A 22,159-nucleotide genomic window follows, 5' to 3' on the forward strand; every position below is an offset into this window, starting at 1 on the left:
TCGAGCTGAGCATGCGTAAAATCCTCCTGTTATAATTATTTTTTTTTTTTGTTTTTTCGAACAATCGATATCCAAAGAATGCGTTAACAAAGGCGATATTTCCGTGGGTTTTTCTCGATTAATCTATGCTTGTAACGATTAAAATTATATCTTTAAAAAAAAATCGTAAAACGTAAAAATTAATGATGTTTGGATAGAATCGATTTGCTTTTAATTACGACCCACATTAAAACCCGCCGAGAATATGTTAGTGCTTCCTATAATAATCTTCATTTTTAATGATCTTTGATGATGATGACCAAGATTCTTTTTAGTAGGAGAATATCTGCAAAAAGAAAATACTGGGAAGAATTGTAGGATCGTACTACGCAATCATTCCTGACGTAATCCTCTACTTATACAATAGTCAAATTCGGAGTATTATTGCCACATATGGGGTGAAGCTCCTAAGAGCAGCCTTTTCTGCGCGTGGACATTTTCTCCTCTTATATATATATATATATATATATATATATATATATATATATATATATATATATATATATATATATGGGGGTAAACAGTTGAATATAGTCGCGACAAATAGCCATCTGTTTCAGTACAAGAGACTTCATCAGGTGACCTGGAATCTCTCGACGCCAAAAAGAAAAATTTTTCTTTTTGGCGTCGAGAGGTTCCAGGTCAGCTGATGAAGTCTCTTGTACTGAAACAGATGGCTATTTGTAGCGACCATATGCAACTGTTTACCCCCAAATAATAAAAAATAGTTTCTCTTTTTATTGAGCACTATTTAACAACCTTTTTGTCTTCATTAGTTCTGACTTTTGAACGCCTCAAACCTGAATATGTGTGTGTGTGTGTGTGTTTGTTTTGGCAGCAAGTCATTATTCAGGCAAGTCTTTTCCGATTTTTCTGGACATCTTTTTTATTTGCCGAGCGTTTTTTTTTTATATTGGCTGGCATGTTGTATAGAATGGAGTTCAAATGTTGTTGTTCGGCCATGTCTTTTTCAAGCGCTTTCTATCGGTGCGTCCGATTATCGTCAGGAGCGGTTGTTGTTGTTGCTATCGTTTTCGTTTTTTCTTTTCCTTTGAGGCTTGGTGCATTTATAATTTTTTTTCATAAAGGTGTGTGCAGGATGGTCAGGGGCTATATATATATATATATATATATATATATATATATATATATATATATATATATATATATATATATATATATATATATATATATATATACATACATATATATATATACATACATATATATATATACATACATATATATAATGAGAGAGAGAGACAGACAGACAGACAGAGCGAGAGAGAGAGAGAAATAAAAAGGAACAAACCGAGTTATGCGTTTATCAACGTTCCGCCTTTATTTCGAGACTTATTCTGGAAATAAAGACGAAATGTCAATAAACACATAACTCGGTTTGTTCCTTTTTATTTCTCTATTTCGTTGGAATACTATTTCTATTATTCTCATCACTATCTCATATATATATATATATATATATATATATATATATATATATATATATATATATATATCACAGAAGAGAAGTTGCGAGTTACCTTTCATAGTATGTGCTCGACTGAGCCCCAATCCATGGCTCTATCTGTAAAACGTTCACATCAAATACTCGTCCAGCAACAACGACCTTCAACAACTTTCCTCACTCTTTATCTTTGCCTAAAACTAAACGAAAATTCCATGAGCAGGGTTTCTTTCCTACAACTGTCTGTCTGTAGAACACAATACCGTGTGGTTACTTCTCGGCTGACTATAGCATGGCCATCTTCAAATCTAATGAGCGGTCCTTTTAAATAATCTAGCTGTACCCAAGTTCCACCATAACTGATCTTGTTGTCTCATTATCTAACTAACACTTCACTCTTATTTTAGAGTTGCCGCCAGGCCTTGATAAGTGGTGACCCCCCCCCCACCAAGAAAAAAATTGGACTGCATGTCTGTTGTTGTTGTTTTTAAGTATCATTCATTCATTTATTTCAGATGAATCTAATTATTATTGCTGACATTCGTTTCCCCGATATCTTTCTAGTTAGATTTTTTCTAGAAAGACATTGAATACTTACAGGAAGTTGTCAACATCCCTGTGGAACAAACCGGATTCGAACTTGGCACACCCAGGTTGTCAGTCTGTGTGTTTAACTACTTAGCCATCGTCACCTGTAGTTATTGTTTAGCATCATGCATCCATTTCATGTGAATCAGATTTTATTGTTGGCATGCGTTTCTTAAGTATCTTTCTAGTTAGAATCCTTACTTATGGGAAAGTGAAGATTATCATTGTTGCTGTACAACAAACTGGATTCGAACTTAGCGCGCCTAGGTTATCAATCCACGTCGTTAACCACTTAGCCACCGTCATTTCCCCTCTATTTTTGTTGCAGCGATTTATGAAGGCCGGTCTGACTAGTGTAGCCAATTTAGCGATTTCCCCGTTAGGTATGGAGGTTTTGTTTAGAATCTAGCCTCATAAAATTTGGATCTAGCGATTAGCTTTTTTCTTTCTATAAAACCCGGGGATTTCGTTTGTCATCAACACATTCAGCAATTTCACATAGCGAAAAAAGACGCATGTGGAGTACATCAACACCTACAAGTATCTTCCAACAGCACATACTAAATACATGAAGACTGGTTTGAGACTGAAAACGTCCATAAAGACTTCACAGAATAACAGAAATTCTATCGGCAAAGATTAATTTATTAATGTTATAACATACATGATTTGCACAAGTTGCGACTCTATCCACATATAAAGTATATAATAGAACATACAGAGTGTTGCAGTAAAATCCGACACTTTACAAAAATAAACACGAAATACAAGGAGATGTAGCGTATCGTGGTGAAGCCGTCGATGGATAAGATCAGCACCGGACGCCTTTGTGTTCCAGCAGGACTTCGCTCCTACACCAAAGGCCAAGACGACCTGTGCGTGGCTACTCAACAATGTTCATCCCCATTGGTCGCCGGAATTGTGGCTAGCCCCCTTCATTCACTCAACTGCAACTGCCTTGACTATTCCTTCTGGGACGTGATCCAGGTCAAGATGAACAAGCACTCTCACAACACGGTTGAATCTCTGAAAGCTGCCATCATGGAGATGTTCGCCGTCATAGACAAGGGCATGGCTGCCAAAGCGTATGACTATTTATACTACCACATTCGAATGGTGGTTTACGCCAGGACCGGTTACATTTAAAAACAATATAGTATATAAAATTAAAATACGTATAAAATACATTTATAAGCCAAATTGCAATGCAATATTTTGAAAATAAACAAATATTTACCTGAAAACAAAACTCTGATTTTAATATAGTATGTATTATTAAAAGAAACTATCAGGTGTCTGCATATAGAACATTCTTTTTATTGCGTACTAGCAGATGTACTTGGCGTTGCCTGGTATTAAATGTAACGTTAAATTTCTTTTAAAAAAATGAAGTAAAAAACGGAAGGAAACTGAGACATGTGCAAACCTATTTAATATAAGGAATCTGTCATGTGAACGATCACTCATGGACAATCGTGAAACAATAGACAAACAGTAAATATTTGATGACCCCAGTTATAATTTTTTCAATTTTTACCCCTTAACAACCGTTTTTTGCCAGATGTAAACCGAATGAAAAGTTTTTCACATGTCTGAATAACCTATACACCAAATTTCAAGTGTATTGATAAAAATTATTTGACTATAGATAGAGAGTTGTACTCACACACACAGATTCTTACTTTTTCACAGATATACTAGATGCACCTCGGTGTTGCCCGGTATTAAACGTAATGTTAAATTCCTAAAAAAAAAAAAAAACGAAGTAAAAAAGAACGAAAAGAAACTGAGACATGTGCATGCGAGTGTTATGTTTTTTTCTTTTTTCTAAACAGTTCATTTCTTGTAAGTAAAAAAATACTCGAGCTGAGATCGAAACCAAAATCTAAAGACAATGAGTTAAGTACGATAACCATTAGGCCAACTTGTTATGACTTTAAAAAGTTTTTTTTTTCAAATCTCTTTGAACAGTTGATAAACAGATAAAAATCCGATGACCCACAAGTACAAATTTTTCAATTGTAAACCCTCAGCAGCCCTTTATTGCGGATGAGAACGGATTAAAAAGTTTTCCACGTGTTTGAATACGCTGCATACCAAATTTCAAGTCTTTAATTTTAAAAATACGTTCATAGGCTGAAGATGTCCTCACACACACTTGCTCACTTTTATAGATATATACATACATAGATTTAGCTATCGTTTTGCCAAGTGTCGGTTTTTTACAGCTGAATTCTCTTATTTCTTGGCACTTACTAAGCATTAGTCATTAGTAAAACAAAAAAAAGGTACTTGTACAGTTTAATGAAGGCATTAAAAGAATGAAAATATCGAAAAACAAGGTTATATTATACGTATCCGTTATGGAATGAAGTTCTCCAAAAAAAACACTTAATTTCATCAAGTAGTTTTTGTTTTATAGCGAAAAAACAATTTGTTACGATAACGAGCAAAAGATTCGATTTTTAGGAAGAAAAGCTAGTATTAAAGATGGGGAGGGAGTGTCGGCGCTTTAACTGGAGTTATCTCCCCGTGGCGTTTCTAAACTCTAAACAAAAATTAAGAAAAACATCAAGATATCTGCCTTCAACGTGCTGTCATAAAAACGTGTTTTTCTGCTGTAAAATAAAAAGAAAATACTCGATCAAATTAAGTGAAAAAAAATTTTTTTCGGAGATCTTCAGTTCAAACGGATACGTACAATATAACCTTTTTTTCGATATTTTCATTTTTTTTAATGTCTTCATTAAACTGTACAAGTATACAAAAAAATTTAAATAAATCGTTCATGAATTATGACCCTTGTTTTTTTTTTTGTTGGTTTTTGTTGTTTTTTGTTGTTGTTTTTTTCACACTTAAATTAAATACAAAGCGACAAATAACAAATTAAAATAACATTAAACTAAAAGTTGTATATAGTAAATACAAAACGCTATGTGTATTCACAATATTTTTATAAGAGGCCCGAAAAGTTAAAATCTATCGGCTTTTCTTCGATATAACGGGTTTTGAAAACCTTGGTCCGCAACACTAGGTCATACAATTTTCGACGCAAATAGAACACAGCAATAGGCAAAGATATATAACAACAGGAATTTTGAAGGCCTTTCTGCATTTTAGGTTTTCATTACATTTTTGTTTTCTTTTTGATGTTTGAAGACTTCCACTTGGGTTATGGGAAGACAACCATGTCTTTAGAAATTTTTTGATAAATCAAAGCAAATACAAATACATTAAAAGTAATACAGTTACATAACAGAAAATATAAATTACCGGAAAATTTATTGAATTAAATGATAAATATGTGTGATTTTTTTTCAAAAACGAACGATTTCTTTAGGTGATAAAAATTCTGAAGTTAATGAAAGTATTATTTTAAAGTGTTCGTGAATGTTTGTGTTTTGCTATCATTTCGCAAATTTATTACGTTTCTGAATTTTTTAGATGAGGATCGGTTATTTGTATTATGTGGATTCTTTGAGTGTCATTGTCATAACGTTTCGATCGTGTAACCTTTGACCTTCTTCAGGCACAGTGGCTTAGTTAGAGGGGAGTGGGGGGGGGCGGTCCGGCCCGGGTGACAGCAAAAGGAAAGGTGACACAATGTCACCCCAACAAAACTTTTCAGCCAGGTAAGATGCAAAAAATAATTTGAAAATAGGATTTATTTATCATATATTATGTAAAGTTTTAAAATTTTTTATCTTTTCTAAAAATTTTTTTTACTTAATAAGCGAAGAATATTTATTGAAAACTCTAAACCCTGTAGTTTTTGTAATTTTTAATAGTACATTTGAAATCATGTGATGACACTGAATTCATTTTCTTTTAACTGAAAAATAATTGCAAAAAGGATTGTGGTTATATATATATATATATATATATATATATATATATATATATATATATATATATATATATATATATATATATATATATATATATAAAGTGTCATATCTAAGGGAGCGGTCCGGGTGACAGCAAAGAAGGGGTGACACAATGTCAAGTGGAGTGGCATTTAAGCAGACCGCCCCGGTGACCTTTACTCTAGCTACGCAAACTGTTCAGTTGCATCTTGTCGAACTCGGGAATGGGACAAGGACCTGTCGCAGTGGTTAAATACTTGAAAAAAATAATTTTAAAAGTGATATTCTCCTGAAGGTCCAATCCTCAGTGTGGGCGACGGAAAATACAATTGCAGATTATTTAAGATCTGTATCCAGTCATGGCTGACGGAACGAGAGCATGCTACCCTCGTGAAGTAAATAAAGGGTTCCGTTCGAAATTCACTCCAAATTCCCGAGTTCGCTCTAAACATTCCCGAATTCGATAAGATACACCTGAAGAAGGTCGGAGGTTAAATCGATCGAAACGTTGTGAGAATAACACTCATGATTAGAACAACAGTAGTCGGACGAATCTAAAAAGTAGTAATTTATCTATTAAATCTATCTATTTAAGTGCAAATCTTCAAAAATGAAAATTTTAAAATACTGTCCTCAAAAAAAAAAAAAAAAAAAAAAAAAAAATAGCTAGTATATTTATCCAGGACAATTATAAATGTGAATGTTTAGCGTCTGTCATCGGCGTCGCAGAAACATAAGTGTCGAGTGTCTGCTTTGCCTCGATTCGACAACGATCTGTCACGTACTGCCACTCCAGGTCATAATGACCTTAAAAGGAATGCTGTCTATGAGGTAAGTCGAAATGTCCTAAGCCTTTAAATTCAGACCCACTCCACCGTGTGCATTTAAAGGTTGGTACTCCCGGAGCGATAAGTTCCATGGTGGCAAGCATATTTATTTAATAGCCGCTCCCCCTACAAAGGCTAACGCATGTGCGGATAACATTTATTTATTTATTTATTTATTTATTTATTTGCTTTGATAATTTATTTATTCACTCGTACGTTACTCTGATTTATAAATAGTATTTTCAAGTTAAATTCAAGTTTTATAATATCTTTTTTATTATTAAAGTGTTAGATGAAAGTACAGAATAATTACAAAACATCCCCCCCTCTGTAAATAACGGCTTTCAACATAATTACGTTATTATTTCAGCACAGTAACATAAGTGCATAAGTACCATAGTTTCTCACTTTTACAAACAGTTTTAATTTACAAACATCTTTTTAGGTGCTTATGCACTTTTGTTACAGCGCTGTTTTTAAATAGTTCATCTTTTTTTATTATTAACAAATAGTTAGGTAGCAGCACGGAATAGTTACAAAACACCCTCCCCTTCCATGTTAGGAATGGCTTTCAAAATAATAACGTTATCATTTCAGCACGGTAACAAAAGTGCATAAGTACCCATTTTTAAATTACATGCACGGATGATTAACATTTTTTTTTTATTTAAAAAGTAGTAAAACTGTGACTAGAATAATAAATAATTTATCGTGTGTAAATATCGGTGTAAAGTAGTGAACATTAATATCTGTGTTGTTTTTGGTTTTGTGTGTCAGGGATTGTTTATTAAATAAATACGCTTGTCGCCATGGAAAGTTCCAGGAGTACCTAAAAGTCATACACAAGAATGCGCTTTTAAAACAAAAAAATGCATAGAGCACAAAAACTGGAACTTAATCAGTTTTGTCTTTGACCAGTGAGGGAGAGATCCTGCTAGACTAAGACAATTTAAATATACATATATTTATATATATTTATGCATATATGTGCCTAACATCCCACGGCAAAAACCTACAGTCGTCCGATATTAGAAATATCTTGACTAAAAATACTAAAATGGGATATTTTAACAACTGCACGCGATGACTAAAATTACTAGAAGCAATGCTTATAAAAAAAACTACAGCCGTTTTTAAGCTGGATCACATTTACGACAGGAACAAAAATACTAACAATGTTTAATAACTAACATGGAATTACATTAATAATTCTTCTTTCTTTAATGTTTTTGTTTTTCGATTATAAATTTTCGATACTTATCGAAGACATTGCGATGCAAAACCTATTTAAGAACACTTGCAGAAATATGAAGTAAATTCTTGTGAAATTTCATGGAAATCAGACCATCAGTTTTGGAATTCATAAAGACCGAACTTATACACACAAAGTGCTTATATATATATATATATATATATATATATATATATATATATATATATATATATATATATATATATATATATATATACATACATCATATATGTATATATACATCATATATATATACATTATATATTATATATATACATATTATATATATCATATATATCATATTTTATATATAATATATTATATATTATCTAGCTATATATCTATTTGTCTATCTATCTATCATATATATATATATATATATAGTGCCGGCAAAAAGAAAGTCAGTACTTGTAATTTTTTCAAAAACTGCAAATTTAAGCTAAATTTAATGTAACTGTTTAAACAACCCATATCTCATTTGATTCCCCTTTTATTCCTCCATAATTTTACCTGTTCATATTTGACTTTTAATTGAAATATTCTAGTGGTCACATGAATTAAAAAAAAAAACTTCAAATTGAGGAGGCAAAAAGAAAGTCTGCAGCAACAAATTCGCTTAAAACCAGCCTAAATTATTGCCCCTAAATCAGTTAAAAATATCCATCAACCGGCAACAAAGTATCTCTAATTGTAATTGTTGTTGTTCCAGGTTATACAACATAACATTTAGTCCATATGCCACGACTTTCTCTTAGTGATCGTCAGAAGCTCATTAATCTCCACCTCTCTGGTTTATATGTGCGCTATTGTCAGCTAAATTATAGGCTAGTCGTCTGGAGAGTGTTGGTTGTTGTTTGGCCTATGTATGCGTTGTATGAGTTTTTAGAGTAGGTTCCGAAACATTCTTCGACGGGGCAAATAAATTCATACACTACATTAGTTTAGTTTAGTGTGGTGTTAGTATTATTATAGTTTTTAGTTATTAAATTGGAAGTTTTCAATTTAGTATAATATATTATTATTCAATCAAGAAATCGGCCGCAGATTGAAATATGATGAGAAAACGGTACGAAAGACTGTGCAAAATCACCAATCAGTGTTCGTGATGCCCATAAATCTGGTCGTAGTAGCGTTACTTCTAACAGGGAAAACAATGCTTTCAATATCCACAGACTAAGAAACAGATTTGAAACGGCTCCCCAAATCCAACAACAGTGCAATCTTGTTAAAAAGTGCTCTCTTTCTACTGTCAAGAACAGATTAAAGGAATTTAATTAGCGAGATTATGTTGCAAGACGCAAGCCAATGATTTCTGTAAAGAACAGAAAGCGCCGTCTGGACTTCGTCAGATGCAATGAAGATCATGACTCTTCATCTTGGTCAAAAGTGCATTTTGGCGACGAAAGCAAGTTCAATAAGCTAGGCAGTGATGGTAGGCAGTACGTCCGTCAGAGGAAAGACGACGAATTTAATCCTAGGTGCTCAGTTTCAACGCTGCAATGTGGTGGGGGTTCAGTTTTGATGTGGGGCATTATTAGTACCAATGATCCAGGGCCTATAGTTCACTTGTAAGGTCGAATTAATTCGATCAAGTACATTAATATGTTGACTGAGCATTTTCTACCCTACTTTGGTCGGAATTTGGATGATAATCCCATCTTCATGCAGGATAATGCTCCCATTCACACAGCTGGCAATGTCAAGAGGTTACTGGAAGAGCATGATATTCCATGTTTAGATCGGCCTGCACAATCTCTAGACGTCAATCCTATCGAAAACCTATATCATTACATTAAGCAATAGCTACGCAATGATAAAATTTCATATTTGAAAGAACTGTGTTCCGGTTGTATTTGTGTAGCATAATTGACCTAAAGTTATATTTAATTTTCCATTGTACGGATTTCCTTCTTGCCTCCTCAATTTTAAGTTATTTTTTCAATTGACACGGACACTACAATACTTCAATTAAAAGCCAGATATGAACAGGTCAAAGTATAGTAGAGTAAAATGATCAAATGAGGTATAGTTTGTTTAAACAGTTACATTAAATTTAGCTTAAATTTGCAGTTTTTGAAAAAATTACAAGTGCGGACTTCCTTTTTGCCGCGTGTATATATATATATATATATATATATATATATATATATATATATATATATATATATATATATAAATATATATATATATATATATTTATATATATATATGTATGTATGTATGTATGTATATAAGTATATATATATAAATATATATAAATATACATATATATATAAATATGCATGCATATATTTATATATATATATATATATATATATAAATATATGTATAAATATACATATATATATACATACATATATATATATATATATATATATATATATATATATATATATATATATAAGAGAAAGAAAATTAAAACTGTAAGTTGAGCGTTACAATAAAAATTTATTGTTCGACTGAATACTCCAAAAAACAATTTACAAAATCCTTATTCCGCGGAGTTTCAAAGAATTCTATTCTTGCTATTCTTCTCATCAGAGGACAGAAAGAAATCAGCAAATTATATTTGTAGTAATGCTAGAATTTGCTAGTTAAGGCATTAAGTGAAACCGCAATTTATTGTAGTTATCAATTGCCAAATAAACAATGAAAAAATATTGGATATGTAAAAAAAACTAGTATAAAAACAAACCGTGCATAATAATTCAGCTTGAATGACATTCCTCCAGAGTTGATCCAAAATGCAAAATAGTTCTTTAGATAGAATGTATTCCAAAATAAGTCCAGCGTAACGATGCATATAATCCGATTGGAAAGTTTTCAAAAATCCTATTGGAATTTTACAAAACAGCTGAAATAATGAAAATTGTTTGGGTTTTTTTTTCGGGCAGTGCAGTAGTCCAAAGAGACGTCTGTCTCTAGTAAAATGAGACCTAATAATAAGAAGAGAGAAATCCAAATTAAGAACCTTCATCATCGGCTTAAAAAGAAAAAGTGATTTCAAGCAGGAAAAAAGAACGTGAAAGCTCGTATTACTACGACCGGAAATTGTCTAGAGAGAATGAAACAGATCTTTCTAATAAGAAATCCGATGTCATTATTAAAAAAAGTGTAGGAGTGATGATTATAATTTTTTAAGTGTTGCAGAATTATAGTTTATTAAGGATGTCAAAAAGTCATGATGATGATAAAGATGACAAAATAATAATAATAATAATAATAATAATAATAAATGCAAAATAATTCTAATAATAGTATAGTTAATGATCATAATAATAATAATAATAATAATAATAATAATAATGATAATGATAATAATAATTTAGTAATTATATATATATAGTTAGTTAGCTAACTAACTTACTAACTAACTAGCTCTACCTACGTATTGAGCACTTTTGAAGTAAATACTTAAAGTTTACGCATAAATTTATACTTTCGTATATTAATTTTATTGAGTAAATGAAGTAGTTATATATATATATATATATATATATATATATATATATATATATATATATATATATATATATATACTATAAAATGAATATTGTATCCGTGTGAAATCATTCCCTATGCACTAGAAAACGGCTAGGCCGACATTTTACGAAATTTCACATGTCTTTGATAATTATCTATAATAGATAAAATTCGATGAAAGGAAAAATAGGCGATTTTGACCAAAGTTAACATCTTACACAGCCTAACATCACAAGTGAATTGATAATTGAATTACAAAACTGTTTAAACGTTGTCTTAAGGAGAATAGTTTCCCATCTCCCTGGAAAATCTCATCAGTATGCCCTGTATTTAAGAATTCAGGTGATCGCTCATCCCCCTCTCAGTACAGGCCAATAAGTCTCCTCTGCGTCATGAGTAAGTTGCTAGAATCTGTGTTAAATACAGAAGTAATCAAACATCTCAACAAAAATAACCTTCTTAGTGACACTCAATATGGTTTCCGTTCTGCTAGATCTACAGCAGATGTCCTTACAGTTATATCGCATAGGATTAGCAAATCTCTCGACGGTGGCAATCTTTCTAGGGCAATTGCTCTTGACATATCTAAAGCCTTTGATAGGGTATGGCATAAAGGTTTACTTCATAAGATCGCTAGCTATGGTATAGCTGGAAAAGTCTTCTCAATTATTAAATCATTTCTTTCTGATAGGTTCATAAGAGTAGTAGTTGAGGGGCAAAAATCAGAAGCTCACAGTATTAATGGCGGTGTCCCTCAGGGATCCATCCTGGGCCCAACTCTTTTCCTGATCTACATTACTGATCTTCCAAATCATATCCTTACATCATTTGTAGACATTTATGCTGACGACACTACCATTTATGGTACCACATCTAAGACAGTAAACGACCAAGTTCTCTCCAATTCTCTCTCCTCTGATCTTGAGCACGTAGTACAATGGGGAAAGGAGTGGCTGGTTACTTTTAATGCATCTAAAACCAAGCTTCTCTCTTTACATCATCAACATTCTAATTCACATTTGTCATCAATTGAAATGAATGGCTCTCGTCTTCAGGAGGCCTCAAGTTTTGACAAGCTTCTGGGCTTGACCATTACTCCTGATCTTAAATGGAACACGTATATCAAATCTGTTGCCAAGGCCGCTGGAAAAATGGTGGGATCTTTCTATCGATCCAGTAGATATCTCACTGCTGATGCTATTCTCTACCTATATAAGAGCCAGGTACGTCCAAGGATGGAATACTGTTGCCACATCTGGGCAGGAGCTGCTAGAAAGGACTTGTCCTGCCTTGATAGAGTTCAAAATAGACTTCGTAGCCTCGTAGGAGATGTCCTTTTCTCCTCCTTGCAACCTCTATCTCACAGAAGAGATGTTGCGAGTTTGTCTCTGATGTATCGTTATTTTCATGGAAAGTGTTCAACTGAGCTTCAATCTATGGTCCCCCCTCGCCAAACTTTCACAAGAAACACTCGTCTAGCTGTAAACACTATCAATAATTTCCCCCACTCTTTATCTGTGCCTAAACCTAAACGTAGATTCCATGAACAAAGCTTCTTTCTTAGAACTGCACGCCTGTGGAATTGTCTTCCGTTTTCCTGCTTTCCGGCTGACTACAATATGGTTGTGTTCAAGTCTAAAGTAAATAAGTTCTTGATGAGCCGTTCCATATAAGTTATTAAATTTACCAAATTTTCATTACTAATGATTACTATATTGAACAATTTCTACTGTACACTCTTTAACCCTTATCCTTGAGTGGCCTCTGGGCCTTGATAATGTGGTGATGCCTTTGTAAAAAAATAAAAAATAAAAAAAAATAACAAGCCGAACGGTTCATCATATTAAACTCTACACTAGGTCCTTTGATATGACAGGGGCGCGTTCAGTTTCACAGATTTCGATGACAATAAAAATATGAGAGTGTGAAACATTCGTCGATCATTATTCAATTCCGGGCAAAGTTAGGCCCCCCTGCTAGTTTTAAAAATTAATCTACCAATTGAGTACATATTTTGTCAGTTTGATTTCAGTGTTGGAACTGCACACACAATTATTCGCGAGGAAACGAAGATCGGAAGACTTGCGCAAAGGGTACTCACAGAAGATCAAACTATTTGATGATGGGCATCAAGAGAGTTCCTCACCCTCCCTATAATCCAGCCCTTGCTCCCTATGACTTTTGGCTATTCCCTAAGCTCAAGGAATATATTTGAGACTGTCGTTATGAGACAATTGAGGAGATGAAAGAGGCTGTGACGAAGGTCATTGACATACTCACACAAGAGGACTTCCGTTGGACCTTCCAGAAATTCTTGGAACGATACAACAAGTGCATTGCAGCCGGAAGAGATTACTTCGAAGGGAACTAGATTTTCATGCGTGTACTATCAATAAAAGTGCCGATACGGAAAACGTGTGAAAACTTATTTAAGGTACCTCGTAATTTTCAAAGATGTTTTGCCCCTCCATATCGTACCGTCAAAATTATATTGAATTAGTCTTATTTTATGAATTCTTTTTTTTTATTTTTATTTGCAAATTTTTTAACGAAAAAGTAAAATTTTGTGCCATTGATTGCTCCACATTAATTTATACAGCAAAGTGGGAACTTTTCTAAAGTTAGAAAATAGTTTATATTGCTTCATTTAATTATACAGCTGTTACCAGGCTCATTATGAGAATTCACATCAAAACTATATTTTTATTGTTTTTTTTTTTTAATTTTTTTATTTTGATAGAGCGGGAGTAGATTGTAAAACATGCCCAAAAATTAATAAAAGACATACAGTTCGATAAAATAATGAAATCAAAAATAAAAAATAAAACAAACAATAACAAATAGATTTTTTAAAATTTATTTTATTGAAAATTAAACAAAACACACACAGAAATAATTCATATTTTTAAGTGACGCCATGTTAACAATTTCAAGTTTTTAGGTCTAGTAGCTTTGACGGAATATACGTAGAAACAAAAATAGTCTATCTCCATAGGTATTTCATATATTTATGTTTTTTAACGCCATTTCCAGCAATGTAAAATTGCATATGTGAAATCTTAAATAATGTTTTGGTCTGCTGCAAAGAACATGAGTTTCTCTATCGAGCTAGAAGACTACTCACACCTGAGAATATCCTCTACAAATTCACAATTCGGCCATGCATGGAGTATTGTTGCCACATCTTCCATTAGCCTTTCCCTCTTGGATAATGGCCAAAAAAGAGTTTTCAATCTAATACGTCCCAATCTGTCAACTAAGTCCTATCTGTCCTTTCTATTATAATAGTTTCTTTCCTCGAACAGCTAGACTTTGGAATTCCCTTCCTGCTACCGGTTTCCATGACTTTACTGATGTGCAGAAGTTTAAATGTAACATAAACCAACATCTTGTTAGTCTTTCTAAGGCATGGTCCCAAATAGTAGCTCCTTACATCCAAGTGGTGATATGCCTTGTTAGGTGTAAATGTGGAAACAAAAAATGGTTAAAATGCAATGCAATCTAAAAAAGTGATCAGCCCGAAATCTCTATTTACTGCATGAGAGCAGAGTTAGGCACAAGGTCAGTGTTTTTTTTTTAATGTGGATAAACCCCAGTTCCGAGAAAGGGGTACTCCGGATTGGGACAGAAATTAAAATTGCCCCAGTGCAGAAGGCTTTTTCTTTCACTGATCAAGGTTAGGAAAGATTGAGTATGATATCAGAAAACAGATACTACACTTTGAATTATGTACTTCAACAAAATATAAAATCGGTAATTGCTAAGATAGAGTCAACAAATCGATGTTTTAAATATCTTGTTTTAAGCAAAAATAACGAAAACAGTAATAAATTATCAAGTAGAACAACCGACCATGTATTTTAAGAAATAAAAAAAGTTTATTGCTATAGGCAACAAATATTGCATGCCATGATCAAGTAATCTAAAATATCTGTTTCGAGTTATGTCCTCCTCTTCTGTCTACTTTCTTTACAATGTCTAAGAAAAATGCAATTTTATTCAATCGTCTGCAAAAAAATTGCTTTAAACTATAATTTCCAACTCGATGAATTTTCGTAATTTTTGGATATATTACTTTTTTCGTCGGCACATTTAGGTACGTAATATTGTTTTTACTTAAAACGAAATATTTTCAAAAATCAATCTGCCGACGATTTTAACAAATATTGTCCAAGCAGCAATTTAAGTTTTATTGAAGCTATTTATTCGACTTCGATTTCATTCGAAAATTGATTACATTAAGAAGTACTTGCTTTATTTAAAAAAAAAAAGTTAGTGCAATATAAGTAGAATTAAGTTATATTTAACTAACAACAATTTATAAACGAAAGCAAATATAAATAAAAGACTAACTTTCTAATAGATTGTTAGGAAAATGTGATAAAATGTTCGCATTTTAATTCAACCTCAACTCTAAACACATTTCTTCAAAGAAAAGAGAAGGAAAAATGGTAAATTTTTACTTTCTTTCCACCTTAACACTCACTTTTAAAATGACGACATGTACAGGTTTTTTAGTATGCTGAAAACGAACATCAAATTTTAATTTGGCGCAGATAAGCAGTTTTCTGGATATTAATAACTTTTTCCAATGTATTATTTTATAAATGTCAGTAGGAGAGGGTGTTTTATAACAAGCATCCGCATTAGTACTTTTAAGTTGAAAAATATTGATTCCTGTAAATAAAAAAAACATGACTTACATTGGATAATAATGATTTTATCTAGAAAACTAATAGTCAGCACCAAATTTAAATCTGATATTCGTTTTCAATATGTTCGAAAACCTATAAAAGTTGTCGATTTAACGGTGAATGCCGAGGTGAAAAGAAGTATATATATATATATATATATATATATATATATATATATATATATATATATATATATATATAAAATATAATATAATTTTTAAAACATAATTATCCACTGACACGTGTTCCGTTAACAGTGTCAGAAATTTCGTAAAAATAGTGAATAATTCCACCCCATCTTTCCAAGCTTATAACTCCTCGAAAAATGTAATTCAAGCCCTAATTTTTATTCAATTAAAGGAGCAAGGACCAAGGTTTTATTAAAAAAAAAAACAAAAAAAACAATGTGTTTTTTTTTTTTAAAAAGGTTTTAAACTTCGGACTTTACAGGTAAATTTCTAAAAAAGCGATTTTTTTTGTTTGTTTTAAATTTGAATATATTATTTATTGACCTTTTCTCTTCAATTTGTGATATATAAAACTCCCCGACATAATTAATTATTTACTTTTTAATAGACATTTCAAAATGAGAGGCGTGAATTATTCGACCCCCCTGTCTTTCCAGGCTTATAACTCCTCGAAAAATGTAATTCAAGCCCTAATTATTTTTTCAATTAAAGAAGCAAGGACCAAGGTTTCATTAAAAAAAAAAGACAAAAAAAAGACAAAAAAAACAATGTGTTCTTATAAAATAAGGTTTTAAACTTCGGACTTTACAGGTAAATTTCTAAAAAAGCGATTTTTTTTTTGTTTTAAATTTGAATATATTATTTATTGACCTTTTGTCTTCAATTTGTGATATATAAAACTCCCCGACATAAATTAATTATTTACTTTTTAAGAGACATTTCAAAATGGGTGACACTTGGGGGGGGGGGGCGGCGTGAATTTAAAAAAAAACGTTTGTCTAAAATATTATATTCGGTTTATTGGAAAGAACATAAAATTTCACATTGACCCTGAAAATATCGTAAAAATAGAATCAATAGAAACATTTTGATAGATTTTTAAAGTTTAAAAATTGAAAAATATTGAGTTCGGAAAATTCATTACTTTTAAAAAAAAAAAAATATTTCTATTACTTTTAAAACAACTGTAATAGTTTATTTTGGAAGTATAATCCATAAAGAAAATAAATAACCCACTTTTAACAGAGAAATTACGAGATTTTTATATTGTATTCGCAGTTTCGTGTTAGGGGTGTCAAAAATTCCTACAAAAATTCTGATACTGCTAGTGTTCCGTCGTCTACGACTCATCAAAGGGCTGATATATATATATATATATATATATATATATATATATATATATATATATATATATATATATATATATATAAAGTTAATAAAACTTGGCTACTTGTTACCCGTTACCATAATCATTATGAGAATTGTAAATTCATATACTGTTAAAAAATTTTCTTGAAAAAACAGTCAATTTCATAACACTTCATAAGATCACCGGAATTAAAGTCGGCAAAAAAAATTGTTAGGCTAGAATTGATAGCGTATATAATGAAATTCCTGATTTTGTTTTTTTTGTTATATTTTTTTCTTTTCTTCTTTTTTTTTCTGATTTTCTTTTTTACTGTTGGTCCCAAAACGAGGTATATTGGCACTTGGGCGTAAGTATCTACTATTTGATTCCATGTTTTCAGGGACTATTTAAGAAGATGAGCGAAGTTTTAGTTTACATTACATTTAAACTTCTGCATGTCAGTACAATAAGAGAAGCAGTAAATAAGGAAGGAAATTCTAAAGTCTGGTAGTTTGGAAGAAGAAGCAGTAATAGTAGAAGAGGACCAGTGAAGGGGTGGGATTTTGTTGTTAAACAGATATGTCGGATGAGAAAAGTTTTTTCTTCGAAAAAAAATATTAATAAGACACCTAATAATTATTTTTGCGAAAACAAATATATATATATTTATATATATTTATATATATATATATATTACCTAATGATGTATATATACATATATTTAATAATATTATATATTAACTAATGATGTATATATATATATATATTAAATAATCATATATATATGTATATATATAAACTAATTATGTATATATATATTAAAAATATGTATTTACTAATGATGTATATAAATATATTAAATATGTGCAGATATATACTAAATGATATTTTATATATATATTAAATAATAATATAATATAAATTATAATATTAATTGTATATATATAATATTAAATATATATATATTGTATTATATACATATAATATTATATATATGTAATATTATATATAATTATTATTATATATACATATTAAATTGTGACATTAAGAACGTTATGGCGGTAAAAGAAATTCAACATTACGTAATAATGGCTAAAAAAGATTTTAAATAATGTTTTCGTCTTCAGCGATATAAAAAAAACATGTCGTCATGTGTTAAATGATCTATTGCTGGTTTTTATTTGTTAAAATTCCGTACATTTCTACATTTCTAACGCGTTATTTTTTTTCTGATTAGATTCATAAAATTGAATAGATTTTAACTTGGAATGTTTCACCATTCAATAAGATTTTTAAAAAACATGAAACTAATTTTACCTGTAGACAATTTTTTATATTTCTGGATTTTAGCGTCTACTGACAATATTCTTTTTTTCTGTTTTGGAGACATTCTTTCGAAACAGAGTATTCAATTATTTCTCGGAATATGTTGAAGTCTCATGTAAGTATTCAATAAAAGCAAAAACATAAACACATAATGAAGCATTAATTATTTGAACATCTCTTTAATTAAAGCAAATATTTTAAGTTTTATGGAATAATTACAATTTGAAATTTTGTTTTTTGTTTTTTTCTGAAATGAATAAAAAATTTTATATTAAAATCTTTCGACGGACAAGCGTTTGTCTTCTTTTTTCTTTAGAAAGTGTTAACTTTTATAAGAACTTCTTGACTTACCTCCCCTTGTCTCAGATAGACGTCTCCAAATTTGAAAACAAAAATTTGTCCTCAAAAACTAAGGTACCCCTAATTTTCTTCTTTTTTTTTTTACTATTCTGTTTTTACCTTTAAACTCATCATTTGCAAATAGCTTGTTACATGTATCGGTAAGTAGCGCGTAAAAGTGCAGTTTAATTGAAAAATTAAAGTTATTTCTTGTTTAAGGTGAAATATATATATTTTAAAAAAATGCATAGTGATCTATTTTTTTCAGTCTCAAAGAGGATTGTTCAGTTGCAATATAAGCAGGCAGAATATCTTGAGCCTTGCCGGAGGACAATGCGTGACGTTCGTCGATATTCGTTCACATCCAGATCAAAACAATTGTAGCAGGAACTCTGGTACAACAAGTTGTGTCCAAATAAGCCGCAGATGTCAACCCTACTGTTCGACGCACAGATCGACTCCCACTTCTCGTTAAAAAGAAGTTGCAATTCTTTTTCGGTTCTCACTCTCGGATTTTTACAAGAACTAGGACTGAGTTTCCCATCACTCATGCACTCACTTTCACCTACCTCCGAGGAATTCGAGCCACACACCGCGTACATTTGCGTCCCGTTCACAACTTGTGACCCAAAAGGGATGATTTCATAAGTTGTTTTGTCTCGATAAGACATCACAGCGGGATCCTTGGAAACCGTACACATTTTAGTACAAGCGGGAATATCGCTGTCCCACGTAATGTTCATCAAGCACGATAGCTTTTTTTGGCCGACGAGCTGGTACCCTGGCAAACAAAAGTATTCAACGGTTGAGGAATCTTTCGATAAAACATGTTTCCCATTCGGTATTTCCTCAACTTTACACGACCGTTTGCATTTCATCGCTGGTCTCCAAGTCCCTCCAATGCATGTTGAAATACCATTTGATGAAACTGTTGAGCCAGGTTTGCAGGAGAAAATAATACGCTGGCCCTGTTGAATCAAAGAACCAACTGGAAGTCTTTTAAGACCGGGAATCAAGCGAATACCTTCTAACTGACCTTTGACATTGCTGACAACACACGTTTTTTTGCAGACTGGTGCTGAAGTATTCCACCGGCCGTTTTGTTCGCATTTTAGAACCGCATCTCCAATCAAAGTGTATTCGCCTTCGCAGGTAAATACAATGGTTTTATTGACAGGTGTTTCCGTCTGATTGGAGACGAAACCGTGGCGTGGTGGCGCAAGCGCTCTACAGAGGGATAAATGACAGGATGGTGGTGGCAAATTCCAGAGACCATTTTCTTTACAGACCAGTTTGTCAGTGCCAGTGATGGTATAGCCACGAGAACACCAAAAGTACACGGTAGTATTATACGTATTGTCCGTAGTTGAAAGGTGACCCCCGATAGGTTTTGTGAGATGAGGGCAAGTGGTCCTTTCGCACTGGATCTTATTAAAGACCCAGTTTTTATATTTGCATTGCACAGGTAAAGATTCGGCCTTTTGGTTCGTTTTAAAATATCGATCGCATGTCTGGGATGATATGAGTGTCTGTTCCGTATAATTCAAGGAATATTCCAGATGACTGTTTGGTGCGTGTGGGAAAGGTCCGCAGTTGAGAAGGGATAATATCTGGTTGACAATGTCGTCGCTGGGAATCAAAGGGCCATTTGTTGTATTTTCACTTAATTTACCGGCTTCACGGGAAAGTAAACTTTTCACGTCAGCAATGATATTGGTCGGCTTTGTTGTTGTTAACGCTGCTGTAAAGGGAAGCAACGTGACAAGCGCAGCGAGGAGATAAAAGCGTGTAGAAGTTTTCATGTTGAGATAAAGTTACTTTTTTTTCAAAGTGTTCGGTTTAGGTGATTGTACCGTATATTTATACTTTCATGATGACGTCATGAAGTTTCCGCGAAGTGTCAACATTTACTTTTCCAAGAAAAGAATTTCGCTTTTCTTAGTGCGAAAAAATCTTAAGGTTTTTTTTTGTTGTTGTTGTTTTTCTTTATTTTCAATAATATATATTAAATAGTTTCGTCATGTATGTGTTTTTATATATGTATTTATATATGTATTTATGTACGTATATATATATGTATACATATAAATTATATATATATATATGTCTATATATATACATATATATGTATATATATACATGTATATATATTTCTATATATATGTATATATGTATGTATATATGTATATATATGTGCCTATGTATATGTATATGCATGTATATATGTGTGTGTATAAGTATATATGTCTGTATATATATATATATATATATATATATATATATATATATATATATATATATGTAGATGTTATTAGTTTTTTGTTTTTGCGATACATTTTTAATAAATTATACGAAAGTACATGTTTACCTATATGTGAGTTGGGAATAATTTTCCCTTTTATTGATTGTTACCTCAAAATGGGGAGCGGAATATGTATAATTGGTAAAATATTATTATCCACTGACACGTGTTCCGTCGTCTACGACTCATCAGCGGGGCTGAATCTAGTGAGGAAACCATGGACAAAGTCGTAAACCTCTAGCAGTAGGCTATCTTGCAGGACTGCTGGAATCTATCGCATTTTACGTATGTACTATTTGTTTTTGTTTTGCGATACTTTTTTTAATGTATTATTACGAAATATTATTATCGTACCCCGACGAAACACGTGTAAATGGATAATAATAAATTTTTTAAAAATACATAGGCCACTCCCCATTTAGGGTAACCAAATTGGTAAAATATAAATTTAATCCGAACTAGAATTTAGGTAAAAATGCACTTTCGTATAATTAATTCTGAAAAGGATCGCAAAAACAAAAACAAATAACATCTACATAAAACGCCATTCATTCCAGCGAGATGACCTAGTGATAGAGGTTTACGTTTCTTTCCGATTTCGAGTCTCGCTAGATTCAATCACTCTGATGAGTCGTAGATATTCTCTCTCTCTCTCTCTCTC

General features: G+C 31.8%; 1 long non-coding RNA gene across 3 annotated transcripts in view; it reads left to right on the forward strand.

Moving 5' to 3' along the window:
* The first annotated feature begins 6,114 nt into the window (after window positions 1–6,114).
* Window positions 6,115–22,159, forward strand: part of LOC145297590 (uncharacterized) — a 496,342-nt gene continuing 480,297 nt past the window's right edge. For all 3 annotated transcript variants that reach the window (XR_013870278.1, XR_013870277.1, XR_013870279.1), the window contains exon 1: window positions 6,115–6,789. This is a non-coding gene — a long non-coding RNA (uncharacterized LOC145297590). The remainder of the gene's footprint in view (window positions 6,790–22,159) is intronic.

Source organism: Euprymna scolopes, chromosome 18, assembly GCF_053919585.1.
Source record: "Euprymna scolopes isolate OS-2025 chromosome 18, ASM5391958v1, whole genome shotgun sequence".
Classification (NCBI taxonomy): Eukaryota; Metazoa; Mollusca; class Cephalopoda; order Sepiida; family Sepiolidae; genus Euprymna; species Euprymna scolopes.